General features: G+C 31.8%; 2 long non-coding RNA genes across 2 annotated transcripts; both read left to right on the forward strand.

Moving 5' to 3' along the window:
- Window positions 1-1,901: 1,901 nt before the first annotated feature.
- Window positions 1,902-27,443, forward strand: LOC126745803 (uncharacterized). Its single transcript, XR_007663684.1, has 2 exons — window positions 1,902-2,371; window positions 27,216-27,443. It is a non-coding gene; the product is annotated as an uncharacterized LOC126745803 (long non-coding RNA).
- Window positions 2,378-5,873, forward strand: LOC126745804 (uncharacterized). Its single transcript, XR_007663685.1, has 5 exons — window positions 2,378-4,089; window positions 4,645-4,816; window positions 4,962-5,123; window positions 5,182-5,315; window positions 5,570-5,873. It is a non-coding gene; the product is annotated as an uncharacterized LOC126745804 (long non-coding RNA).
- Window positions 27,444-27,929: the final 486 nt, after the last annotated feature.

Here is a 27,929-nt window from a genome sequence, read left to right on the forward strand (position 1 = left end):
AAGGCTATGAAAAAGTGTTTGTTTTCTAAGATTAAATTAGATTTTTCTGAAAATCTAGCAAGTTTTTAAGAAGAAACTAAAGCTTGTTATGTTTCTAGAGACCTAAACTTTGCCTATGTGAATTTTGGTCTGCATAGGCTTAGTAAAAATAAACTTAACATGCACTTGAAATTTTACCATGTAAAATCATATGTACCGCATTAAAAAAAACGCACTGTATGGTATCATACTTAGTAGTATATTTACAACTGCAATTTAAAAATTATATTTTTTATTTCTTCTCGCATCTGTTGACCACGCTGACGGTCGTTATTTAGCTTATCATTATCTTCCACAACTTCTTCACCATCATGATCCTCACCGGCTACTTCTTCTTCGTCATTTGGTAATTGGTCATTTAAATACTTAGCAACATTATGCAGAACTACAGCGCTGACGATTACTGACGGAATTTTGTCAATGTTCAATCGTATCGGATGTTGCAAAACAGGGAATCGACGTTTTAGTTATCCGAAACAGCGTTCTATAATAACGCCCTCGTGGTGGGGTTTCTATACGGTGTTAATAGCCATGGTGTTATGCCGTACCCTTCATCGCCTAAAATAATTCCATAGTTCTGTTAACGTCTTCTCATCATACCAAAAATATTTGATCTTCTTAAAATACGACTGTCATGCATCGAGCCAGGCCATTGAGCATCTACGGCTGTAAAAATTTCTTTTGCATCACAAGTTGCTTGCACATTTATACTGCACCAGCATTTCCTATTAACATACTCGTAACCATGTAGCGATGGCTTTATTATTGGTACATGAGTGCAATCAATTGCACCAAAAGCACAGGGAAATCTATACAACTGTGCCCATTCGTTGATTGCCTGGTCAGTCGAGTTTTCTGTAGGAAATTTAATCCTAATTCCTGCCTTTTCAACTATTTTTGGTAAAACGTGAGATATCATTCTACATATTGTTGTTCTATGAACTCCTTCCTCTTTTCCGATCCCTATTTGAAATCCGGGATCACTTAAAAACCGCAAAAATATTTGAATTTTTTTGTACTCAATGCACCACCTCTAGTCTCTACTTTTGGCTCCAAAAAATGGTTAGCTATCCACTCAACATTTTCTTCACTAAATCTATACAGACCGTGGTATCCTTCGGCATGACTTTCTTTTCTATTGGAATAAAATTTTACAGATCTTTTATTCATAAATGCAGCCATTTCTGTCAAAATGTTTATTAATACTAAATTTTTAAGGCAGGATCCAACAAGCTTGCAAAAATGTAAGCTTTTCCTTAATATTCTTAGTAATTACTTACTTTTATTCTCACCCTTTTTAGACAATGCTAAAAACTTAAGCTTTTGCTAATTGCATTTTTAGTAAAAGCTATTACTTATTTTTATTCACTGCAAACTAAGCATTTGCTAGGAAAATGTAGGTGTTAGATTTTACTGATTTTTTATTCACACTGCTTATGGTCCTATTTATCATAATGGTTTATTTATTGTAAATTGATAATTACGTTTGTGATTTTATTGATAAATAAATAAATTTTTAATTTTGTAATACTATAAAAATGAAAACCCCTCTAATGTAAAATTTATACTTTTTGTTTTGTGTCCTTTTTCTTTCAAGTAAGCCATATGTAAAAGCTCGTCGTTTAGTATAATTATTAAATTCGAAGAACCAATATTTCATCACACACACACATCTGTTGATAATTACTATTTGAACTGTGATATTTTAAATTAGTATTATTTAATTATGGCAATTTAAACAAAATTAGTATAAAAATAAACTTTGTTGCATGCATTTAATCCATATCTTTTTATTTGCCGTGAGTAAATATTGAACCGTTAATAATATTAGTAAACATGAATCCCAAACGTCTACCATCAATTCTCACAACACCTTTTTTACATAAAAAAATATTATTAGTCTTAATATTAAATAAATAACGTGAAACGTTATTCAAGTAGTTATCCCAAGGATAAAAATAAAACTTTTCCAATCCTTTCCCTTTTATTACCGTTACTTTTAGATCGTTATTTTCAATTGTGCTAAACATTCGCACCCACACTATGACCGACGCCAGTAGGCGCCGTTTGTTAGCTAAAAATAAAATCCAACGAAGCCGCATTATAACAGTTCCCTTCACGAGTATCAAACCACAAATACGCCGGAGTTGTTATTACGAACGTCGGTGTCGGCGTAGCATACTTTCCATATAACAACGGTTTTTTTGGGAAACTGCTGAAGAAAAACATTGAAATTTGCATTCAAATTGCCATACAGAGTGGGTATGTAATAACAAAGGAGACGACGCTTCAACCAAATTGCTACTAAACTTTGTGTATATTGCCAAAGCAAGTAAGTTGTCGCATCACTGCACCAATACATAATACATCTAATGTATGCAAATCAGGTCTTTATTTAGTGTTTAGTTTATTTATAAAACTTTGGCGAGAAAAGTGTAACGTTTTACATTTTTATTTGCCATCATTCACCTTAATAATCGCGGCAGTAGTTTATTATTTATTCTATCAATTTTTAACCTACACGAGTCTTGTAACTCTTATTTACTTATGTTATAAAATTCCCTGATAATAATATGCTAATATTGGGTAAAAATAGACTTAGAAGCAGAATGGTTAATGTTAGATCTTACTGTTTACAATTCAAATTAGATATGTTTTTATGAGCTGTCTACAATATGCTTTATAAACTGAATAGTGCAGTTTAAATAAAATTTTCAGGTTTTTATTGTTTTAACTTTTATCTAAGATAATGCGGTCTACCAAACATTCTTTTAGAGGATAAAACTCCACTTATAGCATCTATTGATTATCTCAATTTATTTTAACAAGACATTATGTTCGTGAAAATAAAATACATGAAACAGGCTCAATAATATTATATAAGTAATTATCTGGTTTCACTTTTAACGTGTAGTTGTTATTATGATTTTTTCTTATAAACTTGCTATTTATTAATAAGGATTTGATGTGCATTTCTATTTAATTATCCAGGAGGAGTAACGTACCGTAAAGTCGGGGGACTTTGACTCACTTTGTTATACTTTTTTTTTGTAAAAATAAATATAACAAAATTAACTTAAAATTTTTTTTAATGTATGCAAAAACCTACATATATGACGAAGTAACACATTCTTCTTCCATTTCACACATATTTAAAAAATATTTTATACGACGAGCGAAATATTTAAATTTTGAAGGTCATATAATTTGTCCTGCAGCGTAGGTTCATAAATGTATTTCGGGTGTCTACTCTTTGCTCTATTTTTATGATCGAAAAGCATTCGAATAATTTGGGTTTTATTTTAAGGTACGATCTGTTTTGAGCGAGTAGTCGGGGCGATTAGACGAGACGTTTAATCGTGTCATTAGGTTAAATAGCCATATCATAGAAATGGTCTGGTTTAGGCGACAAGTCGAAACAAGTCGCCACAAGACGACGCGTCTTTAAGCAAAATTGGTCGTCAGGCAAAGTAAACGCGCGCGTTTGTTAAATCCTTAGAACATTGAAAGGCTAGAATTAGTAAACAACAACTTTGTTTGAGTCCAACATGTGCACAGGGGCAAGAGGAGTGTTTTGTTTACAAACATATTTGCCGATTCTCTGTTGTCAAGTCGACGCAAATTTCCAACGGAGGAAATTTTTAGCTATATTTTAACAACCATTATAACGTTAATTTAACTTATTTGTGTTGTATTTTATAGAAAAATTTAAAATAAAAAGTATAAATACTACAATTAACCTATTTTAGCAATAAATATAATATCCTTAAGCAAAAAATAAACAAAATTATTAACATTCTTATCCCCAAAACGGCTTCTAAAAAATTTGAAGCGACAACACCGGAGCTTTAGCGCCTGAGCCATACGCGTAGTGTCATCTGTCAAACGGCTTTTTGTTTATTTTGGGGATTCGTGTATTTTCTTTAATTTTTAGTTTAAAAAGGAAAAAGGCCACATTTTAGTGTTTTTTTAAATTGCTAGGATGGCAAAAACTTGTGTCGTTTGTGCCGCATCATGATAAAAAGGTAATTCAAGCCGATCCTCTCACAAGTAAGTACCGATACTTTCATAACATCACATCATGGGGTAACCATCATCATAAACGTAGAATAGGGGATCTTATAGATATAAACCTAATAAAAACTTGAATGTGAAAGTGTGCGTAAAATACCAAAATATTTATATTTTTAAATCTAAATATTTTTTTGAACATATTCATCTATCAATAGGCTATAAAAAAATATAAAACTAGAATTTTGTCCCTGGTTTTATTACAGGATTTTATGTTTTTTTTGTTGTTTTGGCAGAAAGAAGGCATAATACCCATGTACCTATCTATATATAGTTATGTTTTTTTTAATATAGACATTAGGTAAATAGATGAAATTACTAATTTTTATTGCCTTTAAAGAATTTTGAAATTTATTTAGATATTGACATCTATGTATAAAGTTAATTTTGTCTTTACCTAAAATTTGGTCGATAATTTTTTTTGTTTTACCATATTGCAACTTACAATAATATATATAGTAATTGGCACCACTTATTAATTCATTACTGTAATTTTTTTTTGCTTTTTGATTAAATATCAAATACTTATTATAGATTGCCTAATATATGCCCAAAGGGAACAATGGATTTCATTAATGGAAATCAACACAATTAAAAAGAACATATTTGTTTGTTCAGATCACATCCTTAGAAGTGATTTCTTATATAAGGGAGATAATATTATCAGTAGCCAGACTTTATTAAAAAAATCAGCTCTACCTTAAAGGTAATTTTTTTTTAAATATATTTTTCTAGTATAAAAAAATCGTCACAAAAAGTATTAGTGTTACTCATATAAGCTTTATTTATACCTAATAGTTATTAAATTAGGTATGTGTGTAAAATTTTTATATTTTATATTTTTTTACTAGGATTTCTGATGCACTGGTTAAAAACACAGCAGCCGATAATTCAGTTAATTTACCAAGTGATTTACCCTTCAAACCTGCAGGGGTAGTTTTCTTGAAGAGTGCAAAAACTTCTTTAGATTCCAAAATGGTATATAGTACAAATAGTGAAGCTAATATACACAAGTATGGATAATTAAAATAGATTAATATTCTTGATACACCAAATTTTGTATAATTACAGATCTGATCATTCATCAACAATAACTGCATCTGAGATTAATTGTTACCGTCTAGGTCTAGGTCAACAATTACTATTTCTCATCCAAGCCGTTTTTGTTTAACTGCTATACATTCGCTGACTCTGCCAAGGAAAAGGTAAAAATACACTCAAAATAGACTACTAGTTTTATGCCATGTATCATCCTATTCTATATATCTTATTTAAAAGTGATATAGTATTTTATTGTGTTATATTTGTTTAATTAAATGGAATTAATCAAATGTATGATATTACAAAGATTCTTTATAATAACATACATTTTATTGATCAATTGGATTATCATAATACATTTTTTAAATTTTTTCTTTTTAATTTTGGTAATACTATATTTTTATGTATATTATTCCAGGGTAAAATCAAAATAATATCCTGAGGACCTAAGCACTGATGATTCCACCGTTTCAAAAGCTAAATCACTTGTCACCAAATTATGGAAAAAAAAAAGAACAAAAAATTAAAATTCGACGATTGCAACAAACAAATTTGCGCCAAAGAAATTGAATTAGATGTCTCAAGTCATTATTAAAATACTTAAGAAATAATAACATGATTTTCGAAAAAGCCCAACATACTACATATTTTATTTGACTTGTAAAAGTACTTGTTTGAATATTACTACTAATAAACTATCAAATCTAATCTATTGTACATAGTCTTTATTTACCTAAGAATAGAAGCTTACCTAAGAAGCTTTGTTTTTTAGTATAAATTAATATGATATAATAATTGGTATTAGGTATTATATAGGTCACTGTTAAATGTCTCAAAACCATTGTACAGGCTAAATACTCATAATAAAAATCTTATAACCTATAAAGAACCTGCAACTCCTTCACAATTTGAACATCCTTCTAGTTTTAACTCTTTCCGCTGAAGCAATACTGTCCCTTTGAAAAAGTCAGCACCATAGAAGTATATATTATGTGATATAAAGTAAGTGATGTAAAACTGAGTTTTGTTCAATATAACAATAACAATGAAATTTTGCAAAATGTTAAAAATGTATGTCTTAAAACATGATTCATTAAGAAATCTATAATATTATACTAATTAAATATTTAATTTCCATAAAAATGCTTTGACAAAAATACTGCCTTTTATTAGGACTTTCCTCTAACGAAGTCCGTTAAAAAAATACATAAATAGCTCATAAATGGTAATATTACTTATACTCAAACTCTATAATAATTAATAAAAATTTAACAGGTAAATATTTGTTGACGACGTCACTGGTAGAGAGTGCTTGTATCGGTGGCATAAACAATGGGATCGAGCGGCGTTGCGATGGCATTACCGTTTTCTCGTTTCTTCGTACTTTATTTTCATTTATTTATCGTATATTGACTTCGATATAGAGTATCTTATTAAATTTATTTTAAAAAAATGCTTGATATTTTATTAAAGGAGAGCAATAGTATTGTTTTGAGCCTTCGGAAACAACTGAAAATTTTTATGATATTATAAAGTGATTTTTGCCATTTCTCTATAAGCATTTGGCATCATTGCATCAGAGATGTTGCAAGCAAACAAACCTGCCCATAGTTCCACGGCATGCTACTTCTAGCCTTTCAATGTTCTAAGGTTAAATCGCTCGCGAGTGTGGCTGCAAAATGAGCTCCAACAAAGGTAACAGACTTCGATTCTCCAAAGCGGAAGATGAAAAATTGATTTACGAAGTGTCAACTCATCCAGCATTGTATAATTTAAAGCATAAATTATATAAGGATCAAAATGTACGGGATAATATTTGGAAAATAATATCAAAAAACATAGACAAAAGCGGTAAGTTTATTTAATGTATAACATTATTTTCCTTTTGTTTACTTTTTTTCCCATAAAATATTTACATACATATTTGTGGCATTGCATTTTTCTTCGGAATACTAAATTTAATAAACAACAAAAGTACTGCCTGTATATATAGGATATGCTTTTGTGTCAAAATAAATTACATTTTAATTAGGTAAGGTGTATAAAAATGATACTGCGTATCATTTTTATACACTTCTTTCAATATGTATATTTGTGTTTTTTTTTCGAAACAACAAATTTAAAATCCAAGTATAGTTTTTTTTTGGTGTAAACTAAGCTATTAACTACTAATATAATTCGAACTTTTTCATGTCGTACATTATTTCCAGTCACTGAATGCAAGACTTAGTGGAAAAGTTTAAAAGATGTTTATTGGAAAAAGAAGAAGGATATGAAACAAAGCACTGGTTCCTCAGCAAAGGCTACAATTACATGGGTGCACATGAATGCTCTTAACTTTTTAGAGCAAACCAGATCCAATAGAAAATAAAGCATTTTTATATACCTACCTACTTTATTATAGCTTATGTCATATATGGTTTTTTAGAACTTTATGCAATGTGTCAGTAGAAGAAGAAGCAGGCGCATCAAGTGATTTAGAAACTAAGCAAACATTAACCGAACAGAAGATTTTTCACATCACAAGAAGTTTTTTCAGGTGAAGAAAAGGAAGATATTGCAGAGGACGATACAACGGCAGAAATTAATTCTCCACAATCACAAGATTTGGATACAAGTATAAATGAAGGTGCACCAAGAAAGAAGAGACATATAGTACAGGAAAAAATTGATACAAAGATAAATGAAGGCCCCCAAAGAAAGAAGAAACATATTGGTAATGAGCAGCTTTTGGAAACACTTAACAAGAGAGAAAACGAGAGACAGCTCGTGTTAAAGGAAAAAAAAGGAAATAAAAGGAAAATTAAGGAAATAAAAGAATCATTTGCCTCTTCAGGCAAAAACCATCCAATCAAAACTTTTTTTGCCAGTATGGCTGAAATAGTTATCACCTTTCCACCTCATTTACAAGTCCAAGCAAAGAAAGAAACACTGGACTTGATTTCTCGAATGGAATTGGAAATGTCGCAAACAGGATCCCGTCCCACTCCCTCCACTTCACGTGCCTCTCTCACATCAGCTCATTACAATTACGATAGTACAACAGAATCTTCATGTGATATCCAGGACTCTCAAGCATTTACCGATTCCGCAGATTTTTTTAGTAATTATAATTTAACTGAGTTATAAAAAATGTGTGTCTAGATAGGTAATAGTTTTATTTGTCTATTTTCATAATAAAATATTACAAAATATTTAACTCAAGATTGCAGAGTAACTAAATCTAATTATCTGTTGCCGTTACGTGCTTTATCTGCCAGGTCACCGAGCCTTCTTGACTATTGAAAAATTCTGTAAGCCTATTTCTAATTTGAAATGCTTCAACAGTTGAATTTCCGCCCGAGGGATTTAATCTAATCATGTTGTCCTTGGGCATGTCATAGTCAATATCTTCTATAGAACTTTGACTAGAAGTTCTTATCATATTGTGTAAGCAACATGCAATGGTTATTATAAGATCTACTGTGGAAGATTGTACAGCAATTGGCGTGTAAAAAATCCTGAATGTTTGACACAGTAATCCAAATGCATTTTCTGAAGTTCTTCGTGCTCGACACAGGCGGTAATTAAAGACACGCTTTTGTATATTAATGTTAACCTGATCTCGCGGATATGGACGAAGAAGATGTTTTGAGAGTTTAAATGCTTCATCTCCAAGAATAACATAGGGTAATCGTATATCTGATATTGGTAAAGGTTTGTCCTCTGGCATATATTTATCGTTATTGACAAGATGAAACATAGACGACTTATTAAAGATATTACTGTCCCCTTCCTTTCCATACGAACCAACATCAATACATACAAATTTATATTTAGCGTCAACAATCGCCAGCAACACAATAGAAAAGAATGACTTGTAGTTAAAAAAACAAGCTGCCTGAGTTCTGTGGGCAAATAATACGCACGTGTTTTCCGTCAATAGCTCCGCAGTAATTTGGGAAATTCCATTTCTCGTCAAACTGCCCAGCTATTCTAAGATAATCTTCTTTCGAGGGCTGTTTCGAGAACACGGGCACTAACGTGTTATATGGCACTTTCAAAACATCTCGTACCAAAACACTAATGTAATTATGGGAAATTCTATAATTAAATGCCATGGAACGATAGGATTCTCCTGTAGCCAAGAACCTAAAAGAAAATTCGGTTTAATCTATTACAACAGATTCTCACCATGAAATACCTTAGCACCAAAGCAAGCTTTTCTTTAGCTGTAATTGGTCTTCTAACAAATTTAGTAGGAGATTTTTTTATGTCAGCGGATACAAGGTTAAAAAGTTCATTAAACTGATATCTAGTAAGCCTAAAGTATTCTCTGAATTTGGTTTCGTTGTAGCGTTTTATTTTTCTATTTCTTATTTTCACTAACGCTCCATTGATATTTCATTAATTTCAATAATTATATTAATAATTTCAGTCAACTTCTTTTATCGATTTCTTTAAACTCACACTGTCAATGACACATTACTACTGTAACGCATCACTCTCCTGGTTTTATTATTCATGCTTTCTGTTGACGGTCCGTCACCCTTCTGGTTGGTCTTGATTGATGTTTTCTCTGATTGGATTGACATTGACAGCTCAGGCGAGAGGTGGGGTCGTAACTTATTTAGTCGGTACTGCATCAATTTTTCGAGGACTTGTTCCCGTGTCGCAGGTAGAAGCGCACGTAAAAGGCCAGTTTTTTATTTCCGAAATTTGTGAAGCAGGAAGTGGCCAATATGGTTTATAATTTATAGTCCTTAATCTTGTTCCTTTAGGAAACTCTTTATTTTATAATTCTGGTGCAGGATGCCCGAGATTTTGATGGATAGATAATGAAACTTAGCAAGGTGAGTGTGTCACATTTTGAACGCCATTCATTTTTATCGACAGTGAATACAATGGCAACCGTTGTTTTAGGGTTTTACTTTTCCGTTTTCCTCTTTATTCTTCTTCAATTGTTGATGGCTGCAAGATTTTGATTTCCCCGAGAAGTTGCTGTAAGCTGTGGAGCTGGAGCCAGAGTTAGAGCTAGTATTAGAGATTCTCAGTCCAGATAGCTAAGCTATAAATGGCATACATTCACAGCCTCAATTTTGAAGGCCAGCCGTTCATTTCTTGGAGGAATATACAGGCCAGTTTATTCCATTTATTTAAATATCACTAACCATAGATTTTTCTCACTTATTTAAATTTTTACTAATATATCTTTAATTTCAATTTATTGCTACAAATATTTAATCAATATCATATTTTAGTATGTCAATTTCCTATCTATAATTTTAGTTATTTTTTGTTCAGTATTTTTCAGTACCTTTTTTTGGTAGTTAAGTAGATATAAGTCGGTTAAGGCTAATATGCCTTAGGTAAAAAGGTTCATGAACTTTCCCCTGTGTAATACAAATATCTACTAAAAACTTTAATAATTGAAATTTATTTGTCAAGTGCTGAAATCTACCTAGTAGCTTAATCATAATTTAAATGTTACTTTTGACAAACCTATTTTATTTAACCATAACAACATTATTCATATTTTAATTCATAATAACTTATTAACATTTAACAGATTAGAAAATGAGGTGTATACATATCTTTGGTGTAAATATAATTTGGTTGTATTGTTAACATATTTTTTTTTGCCTCTTTAAATCTACTTTATCCAGGGTCATTTAATTGTTAATTGAAACCTATATACCAAGTGTTTTTCTTAGTTTTCTTTCATTCATAAAAAAAAAACTAAGTGGCGCCCTCTTATTTAATAGTTATAATCAAGATTATATTCTTTAATAGCCAGTCATAAGTGAACCTTCGAACAATCCCAAGCCTCCAATAATTCTGAGCTACCGTCTGCAAACTCTTGGCAAAATAGTAACACTGTAAAGTTAACGCCATATCGTCATCAATTAAATGTCTCATTATCAGCGTACTAAAACATCCCTCCTTTCTTCTTTGAACAAACATGTTATGAACCTTTCTACGCCTTTTATGCATTAATGATAATACCAAAATGTCATCATTTGCTTCTTCTTCCATAAGCAACTGTGCTGCCATTACAAGTTCACGTGTACTCATTTTAGGACGGTTTTTAAAAAACTACTGATTGATTGGAGACTAAGCGAATACTGACGCTATCTACGAATACAGACCACCAGAAGCGATTAGACGTAAGTGATTAAACGCATCGTTTAATCGCCTTCATTACTCGCCCAAAACAGACCGTACCTTTAGACTTTCATTAGACAGCGTGCCGTTTAGTACAATTTTCGGGTAACTTTGGCTTAATTGAAAGAATACCTTGTTTATTGTGTTTAATAACAAATAGGTAAGTTTCTAATATTTTAAACTAAGTAAGTCGTAGGTAAAGCCTATCTAAAACTTAAATTTTCTTTAAATACCTACCTGTCTAAGATTTTAAATAGAGCCGTAGAAGTAGTAAAAAATGGAGAACTCTCTCAGAAAAAGGCTTCCCTACAATTTAAAGTTCCAGTTGGGACAATAAAAAAAAATTAAAAATAGTCACATAAAATCAATAGGTGGTCAGCCGGTTTTTACAAAAATTGAAGAAGATGCATTTACTTCACATATTTGCACTCTTTCTCATTATGGGTTCCCCATCGACGAAACCGACCTTAAATATTTAGTTAAAAACTACTTAGACCGCGAGGGCAGAACGGTGAAGCAGTTTCCAGAAAACATCCCTGTAAAGATGGATTAAAACTTTTCTTCTAAGAAACCCAACACTAACGCAACGGTTTGCGAGTAGCATAAAAAGATCACGGACCGAAATAAATGAAGAAACTGAATATTTTAATAATTTGGAGGAAGAACTTAACACCTTAGCTGCCGCATGTACCGCCGGCGGGCAAACGACATGTGCAGTTGGTTGCCGAACTAATCGACGGGCTCATTGATATCACGCCGACGTCGGCCTCCCACTTTTTTCTTGTCTGAGATATTTAAAGGGCTTAGAAAAGTATATTTTTTTTAGTTTTGTTGAAGTAGTGATTTGTTTGGGGTAAATATTTATTTGGCCGCCCGCGTCCACGTGTTGTCGTTATAATACGCGTTTTCCATATTTGCCAAAAGACAGCCAGCTACCAACTTAATTTTTTTTTGTTATCGTGATTGTGAAATATTATCAACTTATAACTGGTTTATAAAAGGTATTATAGTGACAATTATGGTATTATCGTAAGTAACTTTTTAATTATTTTTTTTTAAGATTGGTGCTATGGATTTGCCTGGTTCATCAGGTTATAAACAAAATTAGGACAAAAGAAGACCTTTGAACGATGAGGAGTTACAGCGTTATCTCGATGAAGATCTTTCTTCGGATGAATCCGATCAAGACTTTGACAGCGATGATAGTATAAAATATTGCGATTATGTTGCCTCAAGCTCCGAAAGTGAAAGTTCTGCTTTAGAGAATATAGAGGAAGTGGTTACGCTAGCTTCAGGGGATGGAATCCCTACACCAAATAACATCTCTACCGAATGGAAAGAAGTCACTGGCGATAACCAAAAAATCTTTATTTTTAGTGGTAGCCATGGTCTAAACTCCAATATTGATTTGACAAATATGTGTATTATTGATTCCTATTTTCTGTTTGTTACTGATGATTTGTTGGAAATAGTGGTGTTGGAAACAAACCGAAATGCTGAGCAATGCATTCAAAAAAAAGGTCGGCTTAAACCCAAAAGCCGTTTAGCAGTTTGGAAGCCGGTGAATAAGGGTGACATAAAATCATTTATGGGAATCATCCTCTACATGGGTATGGTGATTTATCCTTCCATAGAAGCATATTGGAGTCAGATAAAAAATTATAAAAATACAGTTTTTATAATTTTTATTCCGTTCCGCCTGTTATGTCCCGAAACTGATTTCAGGCAATACTAAAGTTCTGGCATTTTTCAAATAATGAGGATCCTTTAGCTCAAAACAATCGTCTTCATAAACTTCAGCCGCTCTTGCAACATCTAAATTCTAAATTCAAAGAAATTATAAAGCCAGGACGAATAATTGCTGTCGATGAAAGCATGGTACCATTTCCCGGTAGGCTCAATTTTAGGCAATATATACCAGGAAAGAAGCACAAATATGGAGTAAAGCTATTTGAAATGTATGACCAAAAAGGATATACCCATTCTGTATTTGTATATGCAGGAAAGAATGAGGCAGTAGAAAATTCTTTTATTTTTTTATTTAATTTTTTTATTTTTATTTAATATTTAAATAGAAACATAAAGTAATTTACATCGAGTTCTAACAAAATAGAAAAGCTATATAAATATTAGCACCTAGGTACGCAGTACCTGTATGTGCTTGAAAAATACAACAAATACTTTAAAAATTACAACAATTGCCTCATTTTCGAAACGCTCTAGTTACTTCTAACGCGCTTAATAAATTTATAATACACAAGATAAACTTAATTTTGATTTATGGTACATCGTTTTTAATTATTATTGAAAATTTCTAGAAAATTTCTAAAAAATTTAATTTAAAATGTTACATAAGATGTATTCTTTAGATTTCTTCTTAAATGTGCCCATGATTTCCATAGTTCTTATATTGTGAGGTAACAAATTGTAAAGTTTCGGCCCTAAATAATCTACAAAATGTTGTTCCATAGTCTTTTTACATAAGATAGAATTATGTAGTTGGTTTGATTTACCTCTTGTAGGATAGTTATGTGATATGATGTTGCAACTAAAGTTATTATTTAAATGGACATAATTACAAACTTCTATTACATATAATGTTCTTATATTAGATATTTCTTTTGAGTATAACTTGTAAGTAGGGTAGAGTTTTGGTTTTTTTTTAAATAATTTTAATTATGTAATTTTATATAACCCCTAACTGTTCCATATTCATACTGTACATACCACCCCACACCAACATACCATACCTAAGCAACGGTTCAACAAGTGCCTTATACACTACAATTAAATTATTTTTATTTAAGAACTGTCTAAGCAAATAAAACTTATAAATTAGACATCTGATTTTTTTAGTAATATATATAACATGTTGGTTCCATTTTAAATTGTTATCTAAAATAATTCCTAAGTATTTTATTTTGTTTTGCTCTTTTATTAAATTGTTATCATTTATTTTAATGTTGCTAAAATTTGGTCTATTTGCTGCTGTAAGTGAAAAGGCTACATAATATATTTTAGAAATATTTAAACTTAGTTTGAATGTATCTAGAAAATTTTTATTTTTTTTGAAACCAACCTTAAGTTTTTCTCTCACCCCTTCCCAAGTTTTATCCGAAAAAATTATTACCGTGTCATCAGCATAAGCTATAACCTTCCCACCCACATTAAGATTACAAAGCATGTTTATGTAAAGAATAAATAAAATTGGTCCGAGAACGGTACCTTGAGGCACGCCGTGTTTAATTTTTTTGGGAGAGCTTAATATATTATTTATTTTGACAAATTGAGTACGATTTGTGAGATAATTCTCAAAGATGCTCAAAACCGGTCCCCGCACACCATTTCTTTCAAGGACATTAATGAGGAGGGAATGGGATACGCTATCAAATGCTTTTTGCAAGTCCAGGAATAGAGCTATCGTTTTTTTGCCTACTTTTAAATTACCAGTAACATTTTTTACCAATTCATACATTGCATCAGTTGTCCGCTTACCTTCAAGAAATCCAAATTGATTCTCTGATATGCCGTCAATGGTATTCAAAAAATCAACAAGTCGTGATTATTGGCCTATAATTTCCTATATCGAGCTTATCTTCTAATTTATGAATTGGTGTAACGATAGAAGCCTTAAAGTAAGATGGTACAATGCTTGTTTTGAAAATTTGGTTTATTATATGTGTAATTGGATCCTTAAGTTTTATATATAGAAGTTTTATTGTTTTAGAAGTAATTTGATCGATACCAGGGGAGTAATTATTTTTAAGCGAATTTATATGTTTTACTATTTTTGTTGAATTTGTAGGTCTTAAATACATAGAGTTAGGAATTGATTCTTTTATAGGGGTTGGCGTTTCTGGGATATTAAGGGCACCAGAAATTTGAGCACCAATATTAACAAAATAATCATTAGCATAATCAGCAATTTAATTGTTTTTAGTCAGAATCATATTTTGCTTTCTAATTTGTAATATCTGTGGTTTTTTGTCATTTTGATTTGTGGCCTCATTAATTAATTTGTAAAATTTTCTAATGTCATGTTCATGCTCAAAAACTTGATTTTTATAGTATTCATTTTTGATGACCGTAATTGACCTTTTTAATTTATTTCTGTAATTAGTATATTCTAATTTATTTTCGTCAGTAGAATTTAATCTCAAATTTCTTTTCATTTTATCTCTTTTTTTAATAGAAACAATTAACCCAGAAATCCATGGTTTTGCTCTTTTGTATTTTAGTTTTATTTCAGTTTTTATTTCAGATTTTTTTATTATGTCAGTGAGGTTGTTTATTAAATATTTGCATGCTTCTTCTGGATCATTAATGGCTAAAATAGCATTCCAATCAACTAACTCAGCTTCATTTCTTAGTCGTGTGTAATCAGTTTTTGTTAGTGTATTTATGTCAGTGCTGTTTATATTTTCTTTGTCGTGACTTGAGATATGTATCATAATAGGCAGGTGGTCAGTAATGTCGTGGTTAATAATAAATGTGGCTTTTTTACCTTGGCTTTCATTTTATTTCTCATAAATATATGGTCTATACAAGTATTACTAATTTCTCTTGTAGTTTTGTTACACATGGAAACAAATCCAATTGAATTTATTAAGGCTAGGTATTTTATAACTTTTTGATCACTACTTTTCAATAAATCTATATTTATGTCGCCCAAAAACAGATCTATGTTAGATTTTTGACAATTTTTAAAAAATAAATCAAGGTCATCCAAAAATTTAAGTACATTGGTTGACGGGGATCGGTAGGTAGAGAATATATTATAATCTAGATGATCTATGCGAATTTTCATAGTAGTGACAGTACTACCTGATTGCAGTTTGTTATTTGAAAATGCAGGATTTAGATGATTTTTGTAGTAAATTACTACTCCATCAAATGAATTGTAATGTGCCTCATTATAATATATACTATATCCAGAAATATTTACAGCATCTGTGGTGTCTAAATTATGACATTCTGAGAGAACTATTATATCATAATAGGAAGCGAGATTATATGAAGTAATAAATACTAATAAATTGTCTTAATTTGACTTTAGCCCACAGATATTTAAATGCATTATATTTAACAGTTTTTTATCACAAATTTATGACCAGACAAATCACTCGGAATCACCAGCATACATTCAGGTGTGTTTTCTTTAATATTGTCAATGTCAAAATTTCTAGGATCAAAGTTATCTATAATTTACTTTAGATTTTGCACGTGCCAAAGGGTACTGGTAACTCGGACATTGTGGATCATTAGCCTCATGATTTATTTTATGTGTAGTTTTGTACTTATTATTACTCAGTTCACAGTTTTTACACTTTACTATACGACTTTGACAGTCATTGACATTATGCTCCCCAGAACACCTGCTACAAGCTTGTTTGTGGGTACATAAATTTTCCTTGTGATGAAATTGTTGACAGTTCCAACACTTTAACAAACCAATATCTTCGTACACACTAAGTCTCTCCCATCCTATATAAATCTTCTTAGTGCACATAAAATGATGGAAAACTTTAGAAGCACACTCCGCATAGATGGTCATAGTGTTTTTATTTTGAATCGTTTTAATAAATGTGACTTTAAGGTAATCATTCTCAGATATTAAATTATTTGGTTTTTTAATCATATCTTCAATTTCCCTATCTGTGTACTTGTTTACAAGACCTGGTATTTTGATTCTTTGATCTGGGTTTTTCAAACTAGTCTCTACTATATCATATTTTTCAGTAAGATTTTTTTCTACTGAGGTCTTAAGAACAATAAGGTCTTCTTTAGAAGGAAAATTTATTATAATCTTACCTTCTGAAAGCCCCTTCCTACTTGAAATTTTAACTCCCAGAGCTTCGGGCTTAATCTTTTGTTCTAGATCCAAAAACGTTTTTTTCGCATCTTGTATCTGTTTTGGCTTTAAAATACTAGGTATATTTTTCTTTGTTGGTTCATCCTTATTTGTAGTTTTAGACCTATAATCAGCATTTTCTAGAACCATAGCGCAGTTTTTTTGCATTTTATTTTCTATATGTGCAATTTTACCCTGTAGATTTTCCAGTATTCCAAACATTTTCTTTGTGCTGTCCTCATTTTTGCCTTTGTCATCAACACTTTAAGTTCCTTTTTACAGCAGTCGCACATCCATAATAGGATTTTGCCAACATCGCCTTTGATTTTTTTATACAGTTGAGAGCTTATGTCTAGGCAGGAGACATGATACCACGATTGACATTTACCTTCGCAGAAAAGTCCCTGGTCATCACCTCTAACTTCCCTTTTGCAGATCTTGCACTCTGCATCCTCTTGATCACTTTCACTCATATTTAAAGCTTTTGGTGTTTAATATTTTTTTACCTGCATATTGGAACGCAGCACATGAATATATAAACACAGAACACGAGGCAGCTTAATGTAAACAATGCAGATTTAGGTAATTTGTGACTTACATTGCTTACATTACTGAATTACACTTATAAAGATGATTTAAAATCTTGCTTAGAGCAAATTATTGATAAGGAGCAAGATGGTAACAATATAAATCAAGCAACTGGTTTCTTCAAAATTAAGATTAATTAAAGTATTTAATGAGAAATGCCAAATATTGTAATAAAACCTTGTGAAAACTATTTAGATAACGGCAGAGTAGTTGTAAATGATAACTTTTACACAAGCTTGCCTCTTGCAAAAAAACTACTTGAGCAAAAAACACATAACTTGGGAACACTAAGAAAAAATAGGAAGGGGTTACCCAGAGAAGTTGTAAATGCAAAAATAAAAAAGGGTGAAATAGTGGGAACAGAAAACGAAAACGCAATAGAGGTGTCAAAATGGAAGGATAAGAGAGATGTCTTAATGCTTTCAACATACCATGATCTAGAAATAAGAGATACCGGAAAAAAGAACAGAAAAAATCAAATATAATGAAACCTGCTTGAATCATTGTTTATAATTCTGGAAAGGCTAGAATTGATCTATCTGATCAAAGGCTAGAATTGATCTATCTGATCAAAGGCTAGAATTGATCTATCTGATCAAATGTCAGCGTACTCTTCTCCTGTAAGAAAATCTGTTAAATGGTACCATAAGGTTGCAATAGAGTTTCTTATGGGAACAGCTGTGGTTAATTCTTTTATTATATATAAGACTTTACATCCAGGATCTAAAATTTGGATTACACAATTCCGTGAAGAACTAATCAATAGCCTGTTTTGGGAAGAAAACGCCGCCACTAGTGAACCGTTACAAAAAAAAATTAAAAAAGAAGCACATATAATGAAGGAAACAATAGACAAATGTAAAAGGAATCGAAAGATTCCTTTTACATTTACAGAGGTGTATAGAATGCTACAAGCTGCTATTAGCAGCAGGAGGAACAGCTAAAGCCGCAAAAGCGAAGAAACTAACCGCATTTTGTGATACTTGCGACGTCAAACCATTTACATGTATTACTTGTTTTCCAACCCATTTCTAAGTTTGAATTTTTTTTATGAATACCTGTTTTTATTTGCGTTTTTTAATAACTATTGATACTTTGATATAAATATATTTTTTTACTTTTCCATTTTGTTTTATTCAAACGGTTTGTAAGCAATTAATAGATTTTGATTGTCTTAAAAACGTCTACTATTTGTAACTTGGTGTAAATACGTTTATTTTGGAAAGCTTACTACATTTTTTAATATTTTAATTTTTACTACTCTATGCACCTAAAATACCATTAGTGATGCCTGTATCTCCGAACCACCAAACCATAGCATTCGTTATTTGCCAAGCTATTCCTACTAATAGTAGTTTATACAGGGATTTGTCCGCCAGCGACCAACAAATGTTTTAAGTCAAGCCAGATAATCACCGCGCGCGGCCAAGCGGCATGTGAATAACTAATACCTAACATGCTAACGTGTTAAGGAGGTTTCGCCAAATTGTATTTGGAACTATGACGAAACGAATCGAACCTAAAAGTGACGATCCGGGTCGTAAAAGTGTTCTGACCAAACGCGGGACCAAATATATAGAGAGGGTCTTAAATACTAGCAAATCTGCGGTGTCCATTATGTTTTGCGGTAACGCTGCTGGCGACGTGCGTCCTCCCTACGTTTTATATAAATCAGACAAGCTATGGTCAACCTGGATAGAAAATGGACCAGAGAATTCGCGATATAACAGATTCAAGAGCGTTTGGTTTGATTCGTTGTGTTTTGAAGACTGGTTTATTTCATTAGTTCTGCCCAAATTAAAAAATATTCCTGGGAAAAAAGTGATTATAGGCGACAACTTATCCTCCCATATTTCACCCACAGTTATTCAGAATTGCGAACGAGAAAATATCTAATTTTTGTGTCTTCCTGCCAACTCCACCCATTTAATGCAACCCCTAGACGTAGCCTATTTTCATTCTATGAAGGTAGCTTGGCAGAAAATTCTACTCGATTTTAAGACCCACAATAACATCAATACTGGCTCCATCGCCAAAAGCATTTTTCCTCAACTCCTTAAAAAGCTAGTGGAGGCTGTTAGTAAACAGGGTGGAAAAAATCTTGACAACAACTTCCGAAAATGCGGAATTTTCCCACTCGACAAACAACAAGTGTTAGAGAGAATTCCAAGATACAACAGAAATCAGCAGAATCCCGTCGAAATAGCAGCGAGGGTAAGTGATGTGGTTATTAATTTTTTGGAAAAAAATAGAGGAATAAACTCTGAACCAAAACAAGAACGCAGACGGAAAATTGAGGTAACTGCTAGAAAAAGTATCAGCTCAGATGATCTTCAAAATCGCAAGATAGCAGAAACAAATGAAAATAAAAATGAAAAAAAGGAAAAAACAAACATAAATAAAAATAAGAAAAATAACATACAGACACTGAATTCTAGGGAAAATATAGATAAGATGACCTTGGAGGTTGCTGAAAAAGAAATTGATAATTTTCTTGCAGAAATAGATAATATGCCTGAACCGATTGAAGTTGTAAATGCTAATGAGCCTGGAACCAGCGGCTTATCGAAAATCGAAAAAAAAAAGAAAACAAAATATGAATCGGATTTAGACATAAGTATTTCTAGTTCCAGTTTAGTTTACATGGATAATTCGTCAGAAAATGAAGAATTTTTTTCTATTGGTGACTACGTAATTGTTACCGGACCCAATTCTCTAGATTCTTTTCCTGCCAAATTTAATGGGTATGCCAAGGACATTCGGTTTGGCTGGATTTTAGAAATGGTCCATGTTAAAAAAATATTTGGAAGTGGCATGAACAGCCTTTACGAAATTCCTCATAAAAAATATTTTTATGTCTGTGGAGATCCATCTATCATAAGTTCATGTTTAAAACTTTGTTCAAATAAAAAAATTTGTTGGCTTTCATATTTTTTTATTTTTTTTGCCATAATTATATTTTACCAAACATACCTTCTCTAAAAATCTAAGAAAATCAAATTATATTTTTTAAATGAGTCAAATATATCCATCCGAATGGGTGTTTTTGCCTCAGCCTTTAAAATAAACCTAAATAAGCACAAAATATTGTATGGAACAAAGTCACCCGATCCTTGAGGGTGACATTGCACACCCACTTTTTATTTTTATTTTTTTGAAATAGAACTTAGTTACATACTGTTAGGTAGATAGTTTAATTAAATACATTAAGACTCAAATAAAAATTTTGCATTTTTTGTGATATTATATATAAAAAAATTTAGACAAACTTTAAAACTGGGTTAAAGTCACCCGACTTTACGGTACTACTATTCCTAAGCATTTGACAAAAAATTGATAAACTATATTTTATACAGTCAATGAAATCAACGACCCTAAGAATTAGAAAAACGTGTACAAATGCCAAAAAAAGGGCAACTGAACAAAACGCACGTATCGTATTTCAAACTTCTCTTACCACATTTCTCTACGATTTAACTGGGTGGACACTAAGTTTCAATTTGGATAATTTAGGGTCTGGCCCAGGTTGACCCTTTACACTGCGACCATTTTTTGTACTGAGGGAGTATGGTTTCTTGTGACAACTCTCTTTGAGTGGTAATTTTTGAGTTGAGTAAGCAGTGTCCTAATTTTTCTTTGGAGATGGTTAATATCGCTTTGGCTTTTAGAATATTGAATACACTAGAATAAATATTAGCTGCTTTGGATTGAGCGCAACATCTACACAGGGGGCAGAGGGATGCTTTTGTTGATAAACACTGTTAGTATTATATGTTGCCAACGATTACTTAATTTTAACAGAAGAAAATAAAATTAATAAATTTTTAATTTAATAAATTATTATAATTAGCAAAAACTGAAATGCATTCTTTATTATAAAGCAAAAGAAAGAGTGAAATTCGTTTACTAACCAAAACTATTTTGCACTATATTTAGATTAATCATTAATAATTGAATCGGTGAGTGGAAGAACGGTCTAAGTGAGAAAATACACATCTTTCAGGAAATAAAAAAAAATAATTATTTCAATTAGGAAGGAGAATTTCGTGATAGTATTCAGAGGTAACTTGTTTATTAATTAACTCGAAGTTATTTTATAGAAAAATAACATTTACAACGACATTGAACACTGGTCTTTTTGCCAAAAATATTTAATGATTTTAGACCCTTCTTCCACTCAGTAGATGTTTTCGAAACTTTTTATTTTTTATTTATTATTTTATTTTGTTTTTTTGCATTTTAAGAAATATAAGGCATAATAAAAGAGTTAGTACAATAAAGATGAACTCAATAAATTTTATTCAATAGTTTCAGAAGTAGTAACATTCCATGAAATAATATGGTAAAAGAATGCCAAATTTTCACCACTAACGTATTGTAGAATTTTCTTTAAGTCCTGGATTTTTTTGTCATTAATAGGTACTGCTTCGGAATAGGCTTTGTCATTTGGAAGCTTTGGCCTTACGTTCGGTTTAACCAGTTTAAAACTGGAGGAAATGCACCGCCAATGAAGCCAGAAACTGTTACATGACCTGGAGTTATAGCATCAAACGTAAATTCACAATATTTTGAAACACTGAATACATTGTTATTTCTCTTTTCGATAGGCTTACAGCTTTTTTTGTAATACTGTGGCTACCAGTTTTTGTAGTCAATAATATCGTGGTACGAGATCCTTTTAAACTCAAATGGCTTGGTGATTCTACTTATTAAAATGATGCTTTCGTATTCTTCTGGAAGATAAGCTCTGTCGTGCTTTTTGACTTATCTCTTTAATGTACCAAAATTGCGGTCACAAGGAAGGAAAGAGTGTCCTCGAATTCGAAAATAGTTTCCAATAATTTTTTTCCATTAGTTTTCCAGTTTCCTGAAGAGCCAGCAAAAATCGAACCATAGTATTATTTCGGTTTTGTCCAGGACAACCGTCTGAAAAAATATGCAATTCTTGAACCTCTTCTGGTATGTGGTTTTGTATATACGGTTAACTCCGAATATAGTGAACTTAAAAAATACATCAAAATACGAGGGCGGGTCAATAAGTCCGTGACTTTTTGGATAAAAGACAGGTTTTTATATAAAAAGTTATTTTATTTTTCAACATAGTCTCCTTTGAGTTCTATACACTTAGTCCAACGTTTCTCCAATTTTTTTATCCCTTCGGAAAAATATGATTTGTCGAGGTCATCAAAATAGGCATTTGTTTGAGAGATGATTTCGTCGTTGGAGTCAAATCTCTTTCCGCCGAGCCATTTCTTTAAGTTTGGGAATAGGAAATAGTGACTGGGGGCTAAATCTGGAGAATAGGGTGGATGAGGAAGTAATTTGTAACCTAATTCAGGGATTTTTGCCATGGAAACTGCACATGTGTGGACCCTTTCATTGTCCTGGTGGAAAAGAACTTTTTTTTTGGCCAAATGTGGTCTTTTTTCTTTCAGTTCCTCATTGAATCTATCCAATAAGTTGATATAATATTCTCCATTGATTGTTTTTCCCTTTTGAAGATAGTCAATGTGGATTATAACGCGTGCATCCCAAAAAACGGTCGCCATGACTTTATTGGCTGACAAACCCACCTCTGCCTTCTTGGGCGCCGATACACCCCGAGAAATCCACTGTTTTGACTGCTGTTTGGTCTCCGGCGTGTTGTGGTGGATCCACGTTTCGTCTACGGTGACGAAACGACGCAAAAATTCGTCGATATTACGGTTGAATAACGCCAAACACTCCTGGGAAATTGTCACACGGTTGCGTTTGTGGTCGATTGTGAGCAAACGCGGCACCAATCTTGCGGAAAGCTTTCTCATACCCAAATGATCATTCAAAATTGAAACTACTGAACTATGTGAGATGCCTATGGCTTCCACAATCTCTCTCACTTTCAATCTCCGATTGGCTAAAACCATATCATGAATTTTTTCGATTCTTTTGGATGTAGAGACCTCGACTGGGCGTCCAGAACGTTCGGCATCTTCCGTGCTTGTACGGCCACATCGAAATTCAGTAAACCACTTCTTTACCATGAAAATGGATGGTGCAGAGTCCCCATAATATTTATCAAGCTTAGCCTTGGTTTGAGTGATGGTTTTTTTCCGTAAAAAATAATGCTTAATGAGCACACGAAATTCACTTTTTTCCATTTTCTTCTCAAAACGAGTGGTAGTCTGCTATCAACAGCTGTCAAACACAAAGTAAATGACGCAGCTTGTTTAAATTTTGACAGGCGTCAACTGACAGTTCTCTGTTGACAGGAGCAGAGTTGCTATTTCCATTAAAGGGCGGGAAATTCAAAAAGTCACGGACTTATTGACCCGCCCTCGTAGGTTCACTATATCCGAAGTTCACTTTAAAAGAAAAACAGCATGATGTTAATTTAAGAATATGTATGTATTTGTATTTTAATTATTAAATAAAATAAAGATTATAACTGGCTTTTATTATAAGGATAAATAGCACATACAGTTTTTATAACACATTTACAATATGTACATAGCTACTAAGTCAGAATCTACGAGTCTGTAACTACTTAGTATATGTACTGAGAAATCTTGATTTGTATAAGTCTGTTTAAAAAACTTATGTTACTTATATATCCTTCTAAGGTAGAAAAACTATTCCAGACTTCTTTTGGAACTTCACGTGATTGCAAAAAAGTGCGTATTTCCGTCATTTCTCTAATTAATGTAATATTTATTTCAACATCCTCATTAGGTTCCTGATCGTTTTCGTCATCATAACTTCCGACTTCTACATTTACTGCTAAAAAAAATAAAAGACAAAAGGTTAGTTTTATTCTAAAGTTAGTTTTATAGTACCTTTTGAAACTGACTAGACAATCTGCTCCTCTATTCTAGATTCGGTTAAACTAACATGGTCATCAAAAGAAATGAATTTTTGCTAGTCAAAGTCATTTATCCTTTTTCTGATTTCCTCTTCAACGGATCTTTGAATGTCAGTATTTATTTGATTACTATGTTTTTTTAATCATTCATTTAGGGGCAAGTCATCGCCTGAATCAAATTCATCTTCCGTTTTAAAAAATCCTGCATGCTTAAAACAGTTTGCAATGGGTTTTGCACTCCTGCCAAGCTAGATGTATGAACTTTACAGCATCTAAAAGACTCACTGAAAAATCTTGTCCATTATCAGTTGCCTGTATCACTTTTATTATCATTATTTTTCTGTAATGACTCTTCAATGAATTAATTACTCCTTGATCCATAGGCTGCAGCTTTGAACTGGTATAGGAGGCATAAAGACCAATTTAATTTGATTTAGAGGAACTTCGGGATGTGCTGGACAATTATCGACTAAAAGTAATATTTTCCTCTTGTTCTTCTGTAACTCTGCAACCCACTGGTCTTCAGTAAACAAATTAGATATCATCCAAGCCTTACTGTTTGCCCTGTATTTAACTGGCAACATTTTGTTTTTAAAACATCTAGGATTGGCGGATCTACCGATAACAAGCAACTTTCTTGTTTCTGTTCCAGACATGTTTGCAGCGACTAGCACTGTTATTCTAATTTTAGAAAGTTTTCCGCCAGCACAGGTTTCTCCAACAAATTTTAAAGTTTTATCTGGGGTTAGTTGATAGAAAAGTCCGGTCTCGTCAGCATTAAAAATGTCATTACTGCTGTAATACTTACGAAGATCAGGCCAAACAGTAGTAAACCAGTTCAACTGGTTAATAACAACATAAATGTCTACTGATGCAGACTCACCAATAATTTTTCTTCCAGTAATACAGTGTCTCTTCTTAAAACGTTCAATCCAGCTTCTGGAACATTCAAAAGTTTTTCCTTCAATTTTACTACCCATTTTGCTAGCTTTTTCTTGAAGAATAGAACCATTTAATGGAACGTTTTTCTTTCTTTGTTGTGTAAACCACTGTAAAAGTCCTCTATCAACCCCTGCATGAGCCGATTTTCTAAGTCTTTTACACTTTGCAGATTATGTAGTGAGAAAATTTTCAAAAAAAGTTGGATTTATTACAAGAAAAAAAAATCTCAATGTACATCAAATTAAAACTTTACAACGCCATTGCTCTTCCTCATTTACAGTTCTGTCCTACATTATTGTTTTACTTGCCACAGTATAGAATTGACCAAATGTAAAGAATTCAAAATGGGGCTATGAGACTGATTCTAAATTGTAATCGTTACACGCCTGTTGTCTCTATGTTGGGTGTCCTAGATATGTTGTCTGTACATCAAATAATTTTATATAAGGTCTATTTGTTTATTTTTAAATTAAAACATCAGATGCTCCCCAATTATATTTGTAATAAATTAAGAGTTTTTGGAGATATACATAACTATAATACGAGAAATCGTATAGACTTCATACTGGTCGACAGATGTAACACAACCCAAATGCATAATTCAGTTCTGTACAAAGGTTTAATTCTATTTAACAACTTGCCTGCTAACATCAAAATAACCTCTGAATCAGTTCAGAGGCCTCTTGAGAAAATTTATCATGAATAAGTAATATTGTGTTTGTTATTTTGTTATGTTATTTTAATTATGTAGTTTATTGAGTTTTACTATAGAATGCATGGTTTCCGCTCCAATCATCATCTTGATTGTGGGTTTATCTGTTGGTATTTTTGAGCCAACCGGGATACTGGTTACAGCTTCTTGGAACTACCGAAGCATTTCTAAGTGTTACACGGGGGGACCAATGTGTCTGGTCAGCAAGGTCAATCAAGTTCTAAATGTGTGTCATCGGCTGCTTGCAACCGAACCGACTCAATCAACCTGAGTCGACATTATTTTTATTATTATAAGGCAAACAACAATTAACTGTGCTTTTAATAAGTGGGGCAAGGAAATAATGTTTAGGTTAAGTGTAGTTTAAATTTATGGTCTACCTCTGACAGGATATTTCTGGAACCGGGATACTGTTTCTGGATTACCGAGACCATCCAAGAACAAATTGGAATGTCCTGATACAGTTATGGCCGACGTATACTTTTAGTTTATTTTTAATTTATGTTTTTATTGAATGTAGCTTTTTTCTAAATAAAGATATTATTTATTTATATTTAATATTAATATATAGGAATTAATGTTAAGATTATAATTTTTAAAATCGGTATCTTATTGAAAAAATAGCTTACACATGTTGTAATTTTGGTTTAATAAGTCAGCCATATATTGTAAAAAATTAATCAAATGGTAATTGACCTATAATTTCCTTAAATATAATCATTTAAAACATTAAGTATTATAAAAAAAACCACCTTCACCTTCATCGTCTACACCTCTAATTGGAAATATACACATGCCAACGTCGGTTATAACTAACATAACATTTCGAACCTAATCATTAAATTTGGTTTATTGAAACATCAACATTTTAAAGTTTTGCATTTAATTACCAAAGCGAAAATAAGAAGTAATATATGTTTTGGCTTTTGATTATAACTGAATGCTCTCTTTAAATTTTGAGTTTAATCTAACTCTTATATTTTTTACAGGTGCACTTAATGATTTCTACCTCAATTGTAGCGTCGATGATGATAAACGTGACTGATATCCAAGAAGCACTTTATTCCTCAGTTCTTAATTTAGTGTTCCTAATTATAATTATTTGGAATTTAGTGGAATACACCTTAGATAATTTTGCTGTATTTTTAAAGAAAAATTGTTATTTTGTATTGTCATAGTAATAAATCAATAAACCAAATTGAAACGAATCGATTTTACTTGTTGTTTTTATACAGGTTGGGGAATCGATCATTGGGCATAGAGAGATGCGTATATGTTAATGCGTTTTGGCATTGCGTTACGTCGTTGTTTTTTAGAACGACGTTAGTAAGTGTCGGAATTACTATATTACTTGCAATAAAATTTAATAAAATGTTATCTGACATTTCTAAAATCAGTTTTTGATCAATGTTCTACTCACATAGAACCGTAATCTCAAATTATTTATTATGCTGTGCATAATGAAAATTAAAGCATTATCCTAATAAAAACAAAATGTAAACTGATTAACACAATAGTTAAATAAACATTTATTTTTGGTCTACACCAGGTATACATTTTTGGTTGAATTTCAACTATAAATATCGGATAAAATGTCCGTGTGATATACTTTAAGGAGTTTAAGTTTGTGTTATTCACATTTAACAAGAAGGTTTATTACATGTTAATAATATACAGTAATTAAACGTTAAGCGCTTTGAGAA

This window comes from Anthonomus grandis, chromosome 16 (assembly GCF_022605725.1).
Source record: "Anthonomus grandis grandis chromosome 16, icAntGran1.3, whole genome shotgun sequence".
Lineage (NCBI taxonomy): Eukaryota > Metazoa > Arthropoda > Insecta > Coleoptera > Curculionidae > Anthonomus > Anthonomus grandis.